This window comes from Pseudorca crassidens, chromosome 7 (assembly GCF_039906515.1).
Source record: "Pseudorca crassidens isolate mPseCra1 chromosome 7, mPseCra1.hap1, whole genome shotgun sequence".
Taxonomy (NCBI): Eukaryota; Metazoa; Chordata; class Mammalia; order Artiodactyla; family Delphinidae; genus Pseudorca; species Pseudorca crassidens.
In genome coordinates this window covers 89,487,979-89,503,829 of record NC_090302.1, presented here as the reverse complement: position 1 = coordinate 89,503,829, position 15,851 = coordinate 89,487,979, and the positions used below count along the sequence as shown (strand labels likewise).

General features: G+C 39.4%; 1 pseudogene; it reads right to left on the bottom strand.

Annotated features, from left to right (window-relative positions):
• Positions 1-4,077: 4,077 nt before the first annotated feature.
• Positions 4,078-6,325, bottom strand: LOC137228043 (rac GTPase-activating protein 1 pseudogene; annotated as a pseudogene).
• Between the last annotated feature and the right edge of the window lie 9,526 nt (positions 6,326-15,851).

Below are 15,851 nucleotides of genomic sequence, written 5' to 3'. Positions count from 1 at the left end.
CAGCTCCGTTTTCCTTCTCAAGATTCCTTTGGCTATTTGGGGTCCTCTGTGTTTCCATACAAATTGTGAAAATTCTTGTTCTAGTTCTGTGAAAAATACCATTGGTAGTTTGAAAGGGATTGCATTGAATCTCTAGATTGCTTTGGGTAGTATAGTCATTTTCATAATGTTGATTCTTCCAATCCAAGAACATGGTATATCTCTCCATCTCTTTGTATCATCTTTAATTTCTTTCATCAGTGTCTTATAGTTTTCTACATACAGGTCTTTTGTCTCCTTAGGTAGGTTTATTCCTAGGTATTTTATTCTTTTTGTTACAATGGTAACTGGGAGTGTTTCCTTAATTCCTCTTTCAGATTTTTTATCTTTAGTGTGTAGGAATGCAAGAGATTCCTCTGCATTAATTTTGTATCCTGCTACATTTCCAAATTCATTGATTACCTCTAGCAATTTTCTGGTAGCATCTTTAGGGTTCCCTCTGTATAGTAGCATGTCAACTGCAAAAAGTGACAGCTTTAGTTCTTTTTCAATTTGGATTCCTTTTATTTCTTTTTCTTCTCTGATTGCTGCAGCTAAAACTTCCAAAACTATGTTGAATAATAGTGGTGAGAGTGGACAACCTTGTCTTGTTCCTGATCTTACAGGAAATGGTTTCAGTTTTTCACCATTGAGAAAAATGTTGTCTCTGGGTTTGTCATATATACCTTTATTATGTTGAGATAAGTTTTCTCTGTGTCTACTTTCTGCAGGGTTTTTATCATAAATAGGTGTTGAATTTTGTCGAAAGCTTTTTCTGCATCTATTGAGATGATCATATGGTTTTTATCCTTCAGCTTGTTAATATGGTTTATCACATTGATTGACTTGTGTATATTGAAGAATACTTGCATTCCTGGGATAAACCCCACTTGATCATGGTGTATGATCCTTTTAATGTGCTGTTGGATTCTGCTTGCTATATTTTGTTGAGGATTTTTGCATCTATGTTCATCAGTGATATTGGCCTCTAGTTTTCTTTTTTTGTGACATCTTTGTCTGGTTTTGGTATTAGGGTGATGGTGGCCTCTTAGAATGAGTTTGGGAGTGTTCCTCCCTCTGCTGTATTTTGGAAGAATTTGTGAAGTATAGATGTTAGCTCTTCTCTCAATGTTTGATAGAATTTGCCTTTGAAGCCATCTGGGTCTAGGCTTCTGTTTGTTGGAACATTTTTAATCATAGTCTCAATTTCAGTGCTTGTGATTTGTCTGTTTACACTTTCTCTTTCTTCCTGGTTCAGTCTCAGAAGGTTGTGCTTTTCTAAGAATTTGCCCATTTCTTCCAGGCTGTCCATTTTATTGGCATATGGTTGCTTGTAGTAATCTCTCATGATTCTTTGTATTTCTGCAGTGTCTGTTGTTAATTCTCCTTTTTCATTTGTAATTCTATTGATTTGAGTCTTCTCCCTTTTTTTCTTGATTAGTCTGGCTAATGGTTTAACGATTTTGTTTATCTTCTCAAAGAACCACCTTTTAGTTTTATTGACCTTTGCTATTGTTTCCTTCCTTTCTTTTTCATTTATTTCTGTTCTGATCTTTATGATTTATTTTCTTCTGCTAACTGTGGGGTTTTTTGTTCTTCTTTCTCTAATTGCTTTAGGTTAGGTTGTTTATTTGAGATGTTTCTTGTTTCTTGAGGTAGGATTGTATTGCTATATACTTCCCACTTAGAACTGCTTTTGCAGCATCCCATAAGTTTTGGGTCGTCATGTTTTCATTGTCATTTGTTTCTAGGTGTTTTTGATTTCCTCTTTGATTTCTTCAGTGATTTCTTTGTTATTTAGTAGGTACTGTTTAGCCTCCATGTATTTGTATTTTTTACAGATTTTTTCTGAATTGATATCTATTCTCATAGCGTTGTGGTAAGAAAAGATACCTGATATGATTTCAATTTTCTAAATTTACCAAGGCTTGATTTGTGACCCAAGATATGATCTATCCTGGAGAATGTTCTATGAGCACTTCAGAAGAAAGTGTATTCTGTTGTTTTTTAGAAGGAAAGTCCTATAAATATCAATTAAGTCCATCTTGTTTAATGTGTCATTTAAAGCTTGTGTTCCTTATTTATTTTCATTTTGGATGACCTGTCCATTGGTGAACGTGGGGTGTTAAAGTCCCCTAGTGTGATTGTGTTACTGTCAATTTCCCCTTTTATGGCTGTTAGCATTTGCGTTATGTATTGAGATGCTCCTATGTTGGGTGCATAAATATTTGCAATTTTTATATCTTCTTCTTGGATTGATCCCTTGATCATTATGTAGTGTCCTTCTTTGTCTCTCGTAATCATCTTTATTTTTTAATTTTTTTTCTTTTTTGTGGTACACAGGCCTCTCACTGTTGTGGCCTCTCCCGTTGCAGAGCACAGGCTCCGGACGCACAGGCTCAGTGGCCATGGCTCACGGGCCCAGCCACTCCGCAGCATGTGGGATCCCCCCAGACTGGGGCATAAACCCATGTACACTTCATTGGCAGGCGGACCCTCAACTACTGTGCCACCAAGGATGCCCTCATCTTTATTTTAAAGTCTATTTTCTCTGATATGAGAATTGCTACTCCATTTTTTTTTTTGGTTTCCATTTGCATGGAATATCTTTTTCCATCCCCTCACTTTCAGTCTGTCTGTGTCCCTAGGTCTGAAGTGGGTCTCTTGTAGACAGCATATATACTGTTCTTGTTTCTGTATCCATTCAGCCAGTCTATGTCTTTTGGTTGGAGTATTTTATCCATTTAAGGTAGTTCTCGATATGTGTGTCCCTATTACCATTTTCTCAATTGCTTTGGGTTTGTTATTGTAGGTCTTTTCCTTCTCTTGTATTTCCTGCCTAGAGAAGTTCCTTTAGCATTTGTTGTAAAGCTGGTTTTGTGGTACTGAATTCTCTTAACTTTTGCTTGCCTGTAAAGGTTTTAATTTCTCTGTCAAATCTGAATGAGATTCTTGTGGGTGGAGTAATCTTGGCTGTAGGTTTTTCCCTTCCATCACTTTAAATATGTCTTGCCACTCCCTTCTGGCTTGCAGAGTTTCTGCTGAAAGATCAGCTGTTAACCTTATGGGATTCCCTTGTATGGTATTTGTTGTTTTTCCCTTGTTATTTTTTTTTTTTCATTTTGAAAAAAAACTATTTACTTTTTTCCAAATATTATTCCAAATACATGTTTTATAGGCCACTATGGGTCAGAAACATTCTATAAAAGAAAGCATTTTGATAGACATTGGAAATAATTTTCATAGAAGAAAAAGCTCACATTTATCTAGATGTAGCTATGTTACACAGGAAGATTTCAGTATCCAAAGTGCAAAGACAAAATGACTGTGGCTTTTCTTGCCACTCAAAATATTGACAATCCTCCCTTATAGCCTACTCTTAATTGTTAGTTGAGTGCCAAACAGATGGAACACTGACTTTTAGAAGCAGGGCTTCTAAATGGACAAGGGGGTGGGGGCTGTCAAGCATCAGAATGAATTCAACTTAAGAACAAACTGGCTTTGACCCCAACCAAACCCAAAGTCCAGCCAGAGGCCAATTAGAAATAAATATAAATTGTAGTATCACTTTTACAAGGTTGTGCCACTTAACACTATTAAACCTAATCAATCCAAATTAAAGCTAAGCACACTCCCATTATTAGTTCAGTCCTCACCGTACCCCATTGCTATGAAGGCTCCGTGTTATAGCTCAGTTCATAATGGGGGAAGGGGAATTTCCAAGTTCTCGAAGGAGCCATCCTAAATCTTCTGTCAAAACCTTTCTTTACCCTGCCCTCCCACTCCCCACCCTGAGACAAGTCAATCTTACCAAAGAGGTAGGGCTTCTACCACTGTCTCATGGAAATTACACCAGAGAAAGGTCATTATATGAGAGAATTTGGCTTTAAGCCAAAGGGATGTATCCCCAGCCCCCAAAAGAATCACAGCGAATTCCATACCCCACTTCTACCCCTGTAAAGACCTCCCATCTAAAAGCTCCCGAAGACAGCACAAGGTGTTGATATTACATTACTTGAGGAGAAGGAGATATAGTTTTCATAAAACCCCCATGCACAATTAAACTCAATTAAAAGCCTGTAGAATGCTAAAAGTAGTAATGAGTACAGGAGGCTGCAGAGCAGAGAGTACAGGTGCGCCCTTCCTTGTAGTCAGTAAACGCTGGCAAGTAAGAGGAGACGTGACTTCACTTGAGCATTGGAGAAGCAAAAAAGTTGCCTTGTCGTCCTAGGTTGGTGGCAGACTTGCTTTTGCTCCCAAATCTGGGAGTGTTCTTGGTGAGGGTGGAGCAGACTCTCTGTGACAGGGAGCTGGATGAAGGAGTCTTGAGGAACTGATGCTCAGGAGTGGTCACAGGCCCCAGTAAATTCATTTTAACATCTGGGGTCTGTGGTGTTGAAAAGGCATTTGAGTTTTCGATGTCATGCATGGGGTCAATGTTCTCTTGTTCCACCATCATGAACTGACTCCAGTATTCCAGGGGTAGTGAAAGCAGGTGCTCTATCACCTTGGGTTGACGCTTGATGTCCTGTAACATTATCACTGGATCTGGATTGGGCACAGCATGGGCAACTATTGTAGGGCCAAAGACTTTAGCCAGATTGGCAACATCCATTTTAGTGCTTGGGCTCTGAGCCACTCTCTGCAAGTGAATCATGAGGAAAGCTAATGTGTCTCTGTTGGCCTGGGGCAGTTCACCAACAGCCTGGTACATGGCAGCTATGCTGTTGTCCTCATCTGTGATTTCTGCTGCTTCCATAAAGGTCTTGTTTAGCCGAATGGTCAGAAGGGGTTCTTTGAGGTTTCGAAGGAAGTCTTTCAGGAGGCTACAGATAGCATGGATGTCATCCACTTTGCTGGGGAGGGGTACAGTTTTCACTCTGAGGAATTTCTCTTTCAGCTCTTTTACTGTCCGGTCACAGCCTGAGATCCGATACAGGCCTGTCTCGGTCAGCTCTCTCTGCTCAATCTCATTTACACAGTGGACAACAATTGAAGGGATCATTGGAGAAGTCTGGGACACATAATCTGCCAGCATTCCTTCTCCAATCTTGACAGGTGTTCCTATCAGGGTAGGAATGCAGGGAAGGGGACAGCGGTCCTGACATTCTGGATGAGAGACCACACGACAGTCTCGACACTTTAGAGATAGCTTGCCAAACTTTATTCGCTTTCCACATGGTACACAAGATTCGGGTTTAATAACCGTCTTAGAGACAAAGTCATGCAGGCGCATCCCTCCATTGCTTTGTGGAGTGTTGGAGCCGTCTGTGTCGGTTTTGGGCTCTGGCTGCCTGCTGCTCAAGGTGGAGTCACTATTCCAAGGCTGTAAAGTCCCTGTTTTCCTTCGGTTCCTGGTCCAACATGGCACAGTCTCAGTAGTGAACACAGCTTCAATGGGTCCGCCATCATTGGGAACAGTAACTGTAGTTTTTGCAACTATGGATTCATTTCCCTGGTCTGCTGTGGAGCCAATGGAACGAGTTTTCTTTACAGGTCCGGGGGGACCATCAATGAACTGTTGGCTACTAGAGCGCCTCTTTTCTCTCTTCTTCAGTTTAAAAGTCTTTACCAAAGAAGAATCCCAATCCAGCGATTCATCAGTCTTCTCAAAGCTGATATCTGATAAAATGGAGCCAGATTCATCAATGGTTGACAGTCTTTTGTTCCCAGCATTGCCGCTGGACGGTTGGCCTCTGTTGAGAAAAGCCAGAGCTGATCTTTGCTCCTCGCTTAGTTGAATGCTGCCAGATGTGTCACACATGAGCATCTCTCGAATCAGCTGAATCTGTCTTTCCAGCTTTTCACAGTCAGCCTCAGCTCGCTGTCTCCGTTTGATCTCTACCTCCACCTGATTGCGTGCATGCTTCAGCTTAACATCCAGAGCACTACGCTCAGTCTCTACTTTCATCAAAAGATCCTTGTGTTTGCCCATCTCGTGATCTGTTCTCTGCCACTTTTTACGGAATTCTTCAAAGTCCTTGGCCAACTGGATAAATTGGACTTCATTTCCTTCACTGAGAATCTCCATCCGGCATACAAGCTGCTCAAACAGATTCTGCATATTCAGCATCAAAGTACCCATCTTTATTTTGCACTTAATAAGTGCCTGTTGAATGATTAAGCTATAGGAAAAGCGTCTTCTCTGAACACTTTCGATAACTCGAAAAGCTCACCTTCCACATTGAAGAGTATGATGATGTTTCTTTTCTCGCAACTCCCAGCACCCACTTGGCCGGGTCCCCCGGGCCCCACCTGGGCGGCCTTCCACTTCCCTCCGCGCCTCACCCAATGGCAGAGAACTTCCCTTGTTACTTTTAATATTTTTTCTTCATATTTAATTTTTGATAGTTTTATTCATATGTATCTTTGCATGTTTCTCCTTGGATTTAACCTCATGGGAGTCTCTGTACTTCCTGGACTTGATTAACTATTTCCTTTCCCATATTAGGGAAGTTTTCAACTATAATCTCTTCAAATATTTTCTCAGACCCTTTCTTTTTCTCTTCTTCTTCTGGGACCCCTATAATTCGAATGTTGGTGCATTTAATGTTGTCCCAGAGGTCTCTGAGACTGTCCTCAATTCTTTTCATTCTTTTTTCTTTTTTCTGCTCTGTGGTAATTATTTCCACTATTTAATCTTCTAGGTCACTTATCCTTTTTTCTGCCTCAGTTATTCTGCTATTGATTCCTTCTAGAGAATGTGTAATTTCATTTACTGTGTTATTCATCATTGTTTGTTTGCTCTTTAGTTCTTCTAGGTCCCTGTTAAACGTTTCTTGAATTATCTCTATTCTGTTTGCAAGATTTTGGATCATGTTTACTATCATTACTCTGAATTCTTTTTCAGGTAGACTGCCTATTTCCTCTTCATTTCTTTGGCCTGGTGGGTTTTTACCTTGTGCCTTCATCTGCTGTGTGTTTCTCTGTCTTCTCATTTTGCTTGACTTACTGTGCTTGGGGTCTCCTTTTTGCAGGCTACAGTTCGTAGTACCTGTTGTTTTTGGTGTCTGACACAGTGGCTAAGGTTGGTTCTGTGGGTTTTGTAGGCTTCCTGGTGGAGGGGACTGGTGCCTGTGTTCTGTTGGATGAGGCTGGATCTTGTCTTTCTGGTTGGCAGGACCACGTCTGGTGGTGTGTTTTGGGGTGTCTGTGGGCTTAGTATGATTTTAGGCATCCTCTCTGCTAATGGGTGGTGCTGTGTTCCTGTCTTGCTAGTTATTTGGTACAGGGTGTCCAGCTGTGTAGCTTGCTGGTCATTGAGTGGAGTTGGGTCTTAGCATTGAGATGGACATCTCTGGGAGAGCATTCACCGTTTGATATTACATGGAGCTGGGAGGTCTCTGGTGGACCAATGTCTTGAACTAGTCTCTCCTAACTTGGAGGCCCAGGTGTGACACCCGGCTGGAGCATGAAGACACTCTCAGCCACATGGCTCAGAATAAAAGGGAGAAAAAAAGAAAGAAAAAATAAAATAAAGTTATTAAAATAAAAAGTAAAGATATTATTAAAAATAAGTAAAATAGGGCTTCCCTGGTGGCGCAGTGGTTGAGAGTCCGCCTGCTGATGCAGGGGACATGGGTTCGTGCCCCAGTCTGGGAAGATCCCACATGCCGTGGAGTGGCTAGGCCCATGAACCATGGCCACTGAGCCTGCGCGTCTGGAGCCTGTGCTCCGCAATGGGAGAGGCCGCAACAGTGAGAGGCCCGCGTACCTCAAAAAAAAAAAAAAAAGTAATTTAAAAAAAGAAAGAAAGAAAGAAGAGAGCAGCCAAATCAACAAACAAATCCACAAGTGATATCAAGCGCTAAAAACTATTTTTAAAGAAAAAGGACAGACAGAACCCTAGGACAAATGGTAAAAGCAAAGCTATACAGACAAAATCACAAAAAGAAGCATACACATACACGCTCACCAAAAGAGAAAGAGAAAAAACTATATATCTATATATAAAAAAGGAAGAGAGCAACCAAATCAATAAACAAATCTACCAATAATAGCAAACTCTAAATACTAAAGTAATATAAACATAAGACCAGAAACAAATCAGATGCAGAAAGCAAACCCCAAGTCTACAGTTGTTCCCAAAGTCCACTGCCTCAATTTGGGGATGATTCATTGTCTATTCTGGTATTCCAGAGATACTGGGTACAACAAGTTGATTGTGGAGATTTAATCCATTGCTCCTAAGGCTGCTGGGAGAGATTTCCCTTTCTCTTTTTTGTTCACACAGCTCTTGGGGTACAGCTTTTGATTTGGCCCCACCTCTGCATGTAGGTTGCCTGAGGACATCTGTTTCCCGCCCAGACAGGTCGGGGTAAAGTAACAGCTGATTAAGGGGCTCTGGTTCACTCAGGCTGAGTGGAGGGAGGGGTACGGAATGCGGGGTGAGCCTGCAGTGGCAGAGGCCGGTGTGAGGTTGCAATAGCCTGAGCCACACTGTGTGTTCTCCAGGGTTGTCCCTGGATCACAGGACCCTGGCAGTGGCAGGCTGCACAGGCTCCCTGGAGGGGAGGTGTTGATAGTGACTTGTGCTTGCACACAGGCTTCTTGGTGGCTACAGCAGCAGCCTTAAACTTTCATGCCCATCTCTGGTGTCCTTGCTGATAGCTCCGGCTTGCGTCCGTCTCTGGAGCTCGTTTAGGCGGTACTCTGAATCCGCTCTCCTCGTGCACCCCGAAACAATAGTCTCTTGCCTCTTGAGCAGGTCCAGAGTTTCTCCTGGACTCTCTCCTGGCTAGCTGTGGCACACTAGCCCCCATTCAGGATGTGTTCATGCAGCCATCACCAGTCCTCTCCCTGGGATCTGACCTCTGAAGCCCGAGCCTCAGTTCCCTGCCCCGGTGGTTGAGCCAGCAAACGTGTGAGGCTGGTGACTGGTGGTTAGCACCAATCCTCTGTGCGGAAATCTCTCCGCTTTGCCCTCTGCACCCCTGTTGCTGCGCTCTCCTCCGTGGCTCTGAAGCTTCCCCCTCCGCCACCCGCAGTCTCCACCCGCGAAGGGGCTTCCTAGTGTGTGGAAACCTTTCCTCCTTCACAGCTCCCTCCCACTGGTGCAGGTCCCGTCCCTATCCTTTTGTCTCTGATTTTTCTTTCTTCTTTTGCCCTACCCAGGTACGTGGGGAGTTTCTTGCCTTTTGGGAAGTCTGAGGTCTTCTGCCAGCCTTCAGTAGGTGTTCTGTAGGAGTTGTTCCACAAGTAGATGTATTTTTTTAAATAAATTTATTTATTTTATTTATTTATTTTTGGCTGCGTTGGATCTTCATTGTTGTGTGGGGTTTTCTCTAGTTGCAGGTAGCAGGGGCTACTCTTCCCTGTGGTGCATGGACTTCTAATTGCAGTGGCTTCCCTTGTTGTGGAGCACAGGTGGGCTTCAGTAGTTGTGGCACACAGGCTCAGTAGTTGTGGCTCGTGGACTCTAGAACACAGGCTCAGCAGTTGTGGCACATGGGCTTAGTTGCTCCGCAGCATGTGGGATCTTCCCGGACCAGGGCTTGAACCTATGTCCCCTGCACTGGCAGGTGAATTCTTAACACTGTGTCACTAGGGAAGCCCTGTAGATGTATTTTTGATGTATTGTGGGGAGGAAGGTGATCTCCACGTCGTACTCCTCCACCATGTGGAAGGTCTCCCCCAACACATTTTGAGATGTATGAATAGTTTTATTTTCTTTCAGTTCAAAATATTTCTAATTCCCTTTGAGATATCTTCTTTGACCCATGGATTATTTGAAAGGTGCATAGTTTAATTTTCAAGTGTTTGGAAATTTCCCTATTGTGTTACTCTTATTGATTTCTAGTTTAATTCCATATGGTCTGAGAAGACACTTTGTGTTATCTCAAATTAAAAAAAATAATCCTTGCTTTGTGACTGAGGGTAAGATTTATCTTTGTGAATGTTCCATATGCACTTGAAAAGAATGTATATTCTTCAGCTGTTGGGAGGATTTTTCAATAATGTCAGTTCCATTTGGTTGATGGTGTCATTCATTTACTCTATATCCTTCCTGATTTTCTTTTTTTTTTTAAATGGAAGTATAGTTGATTTACAATATTATATTAGTTCAGGTGTACAACATACTGATTATACTCCACTTAACGTCATTTCAAAATAATGGTTCTACTTCCCTATGCTGTACAATATATCCTTGTTGCTTATTTATTTATTTATTTATTTATTTATTTGCGGTATGCGGGCCTCTCACCGTTGCGGCCTCTCCCGTTGTGGAGCACAGGCTCTGGATGCTCAGGCTCAGAGGCCATGGCTCACGGGCCCAGCCGCTCCGTGGCACGTGGGATCTTCCCGGACCGGGGCACGAACCCGTGTCCCCTGCATCGGCAGGCAGACTCTAAACCACTGTGCCACGAGGGAAGCCCACTTAATTATTTTATACATTGTAGTTTGTATCTCTTAATCCCCTACCCCTCTCTTGCCCCTCCCCACTACCCTCAACCCACTGATAACCACTAGTTTGTCCTCTATATCTGTGAATCTATTTCTTTTTTTGTTATATTCACTGGTTTGTTTTATTATTTAGATTCCATGTACAAGTGATAACATAAAGTATTTGTCTTTCTCTGTCTGACTTATTTCACTAAGCATAATACTCTCCAAATCCATCCATGTTGTTGCAAAAGGCAGAATTTCATTCCTTTTTATGACTGAGTAATATTCCATTGTTTATATATGCTCCACACCTTCTTTACCCATTCATCTGTTGATGTACACTTATGTTGTTTCTATATCTTGGCTGCGGTAAATAATGCTGCAATGAACATTGGGGTGCATGTATCTTTTTTGAATTAGTATTTTCATTCTCCCAGATATATACGCAGAAGTGGAACTGCTTAATCATATGGTAATTCTATTTTTAGTTTTTTTGAGAAACCTCCATACTGTTTTCCATAGTGGCTGCACCAATTTACAATCCCACCAACAATGTACAAAGGTTCCCTTTTCTCCACGTCCTCTTCAATGCTTGTTATTTGCAGACTTTTTGATGGTAGCCATTCTGACATGTGTACAGTGGTATCTTGTTGTGGTTTTGATTTCCATTTCTCTGATAATTAGCAATGTTGAGCATCTTATCATGTGTTTGTTGGCCATGTGTATATGTTTTTGGAAAAATGTCTATTCAGATCTTCTCATTTTTTAATGTTGTTGTTTTGTTTTGATATTGAGTTGTATATATATATCTGGATATTAACCCCTTATTGGTCATATCATTTGCAAATATTTTCTCTCATTCAGTTGATTATCTTTTCATTTTCCTGGTTTCCTTTTCTGTGCAAAAGCTTTTAAGTTTAAATACTTTCCATCTATTTATTTTTTTTGCTTATGATTCCTTTGCCTTAGGATACAGATCCAAAATAAATTTTGCTATGATTTATGTCAAAAGAGTGTTCTGTCTATATTTTCTTCCAGAAGTTTTATGGTGCCATGTCTTATATTTAGGTCTTTAAACCACCTTGAGTTTTTTTAAAATATGGTGTGAGGGAGAGTTCTAATTTCATTCATTTACATGAGGCTGTCCAACTTTCCCAACACCACTTGCTGAAGAGATGGTCTTTTCTCCATTGTATATTCTTGCATCCTCTGTCACAGATTAATTGATCATATAAGTGTGGGTCCATTTCTGGCTATCTATTTTATTTCATTGATATATGTGTGTTTTTTCATGCCCATATCATACTATTTTAATTACTGTAGCTTTGTAGTATAGTCTGAAGTCAGGTAGCATGATACCTCCAGCTTTGTTCTTTTTCTCAAGATTCCTTTGACAACTTAGGGTCTTTTGTGGTTCCATATAAATTTTAAGATTATTTGTTCTAGTTCTGTGAAAAATGTCGTATTTTGGTAGAGATTGCATTAAATTTGTAGATTGTTTGGGGTAGTATGGACATTTTTACAATATTATTTCTTCTAATTGGTGAATACTGGATACATATGTTTCTTTGTATCACCTTCAATTTCCTTCATCAATGTTTTATAGTTTTCAGAGTACAGGTCTTTCACTTCCTTGGTTAAGTTTATTCCTAGATATTTTATTTTGGGGGGTTAAAAATTATCCCAATTTTAAATGGGATTGTTTTCTTGCTTTCTCTTTCTGATAGTTCACTATTAGTATACAGATAACCAACAGATTTCTGTATATTAGTCTTGTATTCTGCAACTTTACTGGATTCATTTTAGTTCTAATAGTTTTTTGGTGGAGACTCTAGGGTTTATATATAGTATCGTGTCATCTGTAAATAGTGACAGTTTTACTTCTTTCCCTCCAATTTGCATTTTTTTACTTCTTTTTCTTGTCTGATTTCTGTGGCTAGGACTTCCAATGCTATGTTAAATAGAAGTTGCAAGAGGGGCATCATTTTCTTGTTTCTGATTTCAGAGGAAAAGCTTTTAGCTTTTCACCATTGAGTATGATGTTAGCTGTGGGTTTGTCATAAATGGCCTTTATTATATTGAGATATGTTCCCTCTATACCAAGTTTGATAAGAGTTTTTATCATAAATGAATGTTGAATTTTGTCAAATTTTTTTTTTGCATCTATTGAGATGATCATGTGGTTTTTATTCTTCAATTTGTTAATGTGGTGTATCATGTTGATTAATTTATGGATATTGATCCAAATCTGCATGCCTGGACTAAATCTCACTTGATCATGGTATATGATCCTTTTTATATAGTGTTGAAGTTGTTTTGCTAATATTTTGTTGAGGATTTTTGCATCCATATTTATCAGCAATATTGGTATGTAACTTTCTTTTTTTGTAGTGTGTTTGTCTGGTTTTGATATCAGGGTAATGATGGCCTCATAGAATTAATTTGGGGGTATCCCTTCCTCTGCATTTATTTAGAATACTTTGAGAAAGATAGGTATTAGCTCTTCTTTTTGTGTTTGGTAGAATTTCCCTGTGAAGCCATCTGGTCTTAGACTTTTGTTTCCTGAGAGTTTTTTGATTACTAATTCAATTTCACTGCTAGTAATCAGTCTATTAAAAAATGTCTATTTCTTCCTGATTCAGTCTTGGAAGGTTGTATGTTTCTAAAATTTGTTCATTTCTTTTAGGTTGTCAAATTTGTTGGCGTATAACTGTTCATAGTATTGTTTTATGATTTTTTGGTATATCTGTGATATCAGTTGCTATTTCTCCTCTTTCTTTTCTTATTTTGTTTATTTGAGTCCTCTCTCTTTTTTCTTGATAAGCCTGGCTAAAGGTTTATCAACTTTATCTTTTCAAAAAGCCAGCTCTTTGTTTCACTGATCTTTTCTATTTTTGGGGGGATGTGTGTGTCTCTATTTTATTGATTTCCTATCTGATCTTTGTTATTTCCTTCCTTCTGCTGACATTAGGATTTTTTTTTATTCTAATTCCTTTAGATGGTAGGTTAGGTTGTTTATTTGATCTTTTCTTGTTTTTTGAGGTAGGCTTGTATTGCTATAAACTCTTTGAACTGCTTTTGCTGCATCCCATATATTTTGGAAAGTCGTGTTTCCATTTTCATTTGTCTTGAGGTATTTTTTGATTTCCTCTTTGATTTCTCCATTGACCCATTGGTTTTTAAGTATCATTCTGTTTAGTCTCCACGTGTTTGTGTTTTTCGTATTTTTCTTCCTGTAATTGATTTTTAGTTTTATACCATTATGGTTGGAAAAAATGCTTGATATAATTTCTATCCTCTCAAATTTGTTGAGACCCATTTTTCAGCCTAGCATGTGATCTGTCCTAGAGAATATTCCACGTGCATTTGCAAAGAATGTATTTTCTGCTGTTTTTGGATGAATGTCTTATAGATACTTATTAATTCCAACTTGCCTAATATGTCGTTTAAGACCATTGTTTCCTTATTGACTTTCTGCCTGGATGATCTGCCCATTGATGTAAGTGGAGTGTTAAAGTCCCCTACTGTTATTGTCAATTTCTCCCTTTATGTCTGTTAATACTTACCTTATATATTTAGGTGCCCCTGTATTGGGGCATATATGTTAATGAGTGTTATAACCTCTTCTTTTATTGATCCCTTTATCATTATATAGTGACCTTCTTTGTCTTTTGTTATAGATTTTGTTTTAAAGTCTATTTTGTCTGATATGAATATTGCTACCCCTGCTTTCTGTTGTTTTCATCTGCATGAAATATCTTTTACCATTCCCTCACTTTCAGTCTGTGTGTGTCTTTAGCTCTGAAGTAAGTCTCTTGTAAGCAGCATATAGGTGGGTCCTGTTTTTTGTCCAATCACCCACTCTATGTCTTTTGATTGGAGCATTTAGTCCATTGGCATTTAAAGTGATTATTGATAGGTACGTACTTATTGCCATTTTGCTACTTATTTTCTGGTTGTTTTTGTCACTCTTCTCTGTTCATCTTTCAGTTTCTTCCCTTGTGGTTTGATGATTCTGTTTAGTGGTATGCTTGTGTTCCTTTCTCTCTAGTTTTTGTGTGCCTATTGTAGGTTTTTGATTTATGGCTACCATGGGGTTTATATATGTTGGTCTATAACTATATCCATTTGTTTTAAACTGGTAGTGATTTAAGTTCAGATGCATTCTAAAAAATCTACATGTTTTTACTTCCCTCCCCCACATTTTGTGTTTTTGATGTCATTTTACATCTTCATATTTATCCCTTTACTGTTCATTTTAGTTACAGTTGATTTTACAATTTTGTTGTCTTTTAGTCTTCAAACTTGCTTTTTTAAGTGTCCGATTCTCAGCTTTTACTATATGTTTGCCTTTACTAGCGGGATTTTTCCTTTCTTATAGACACTTTGTGTTAAAGCCTTTTCTTTTCCACTTAGGGAAGACTCTTTAACATTTTTTAAGGTAGTTTTATTATTGATGAACTCTTAGTTTTTGCTTGTCTGGGATGTTCTTTATCTCTCCTTCGATTTTAAATGATAATCTTTCTGGGTAGAGTATCCTAAGTTGCAGATTTTTCTCTTTCAGTGCTTTATATAGATCATGCCACTTTCTTCTGGCCTGTAAAGTTTCTGCAGAAAAATCAGCTAATAACATTATGGGGGTTCCCTTGCATATGACTCTTTATTTTTCTCTTGCTGCCTTTAGAATTCTCTTTAACTTTTGCCATTTTAATTATTATAAGTCTTGGTGTGGGTCTGTTTCAGTTCATCTTGTTTTGGACCCTGTTTCCTATATCTGGATATCTGTTTCCTTTTTCAGGTTCAAGCTGTTGTCAGCCATAATTTCATTAACTACATTTTAACCCCTTTCTCTCTTCTCTTTCTGAGACCCCAACAGTGCAAATGTTGGTGTGCTTGATGTTGTCTCAGAGGTCCTGTGAACTGTTCTCATTTTTTTTTTTACATCTTTATTGGAGTATAATTGCTTTACAATGGTGTGTTAGTTTCTGCTTTATAACAAAGTGAATCAGTTATACATATACATATGTTCCCATATCTCTTCCCTCTTGCGTCTCCCTCCCTCCCACCCCTCTAGGTGGTCACAAAGCACCGAGCTGATCTCCCTGAGCTATGCGGCTGCTTCCCACTAGGTATCTATTTTACGTTTGGTAGTGTATATATGTCCATGCCACTCTCTCACTTTGTCACAGCTTATCCTTCCCCCTCCCCATATCCTCAAGTCCATTCTCTAGTAGGTCTGTGTCTTTATTCCCGTCTTACCCCTAGGTTCTTCATGACACTTTTTTTTTCTTAGATTCCATATATATGTGTTAGCATACGGTATTTGTCTTTCTCTTTCTGACTTCACTCTGTATGACAGACTCTAGGTCCGTCCACCTCACTACAGATAACTCAATTTTGTTTCTTTTTATGGCCGAGTAATATTCCATTGTATATATGTGCCACAT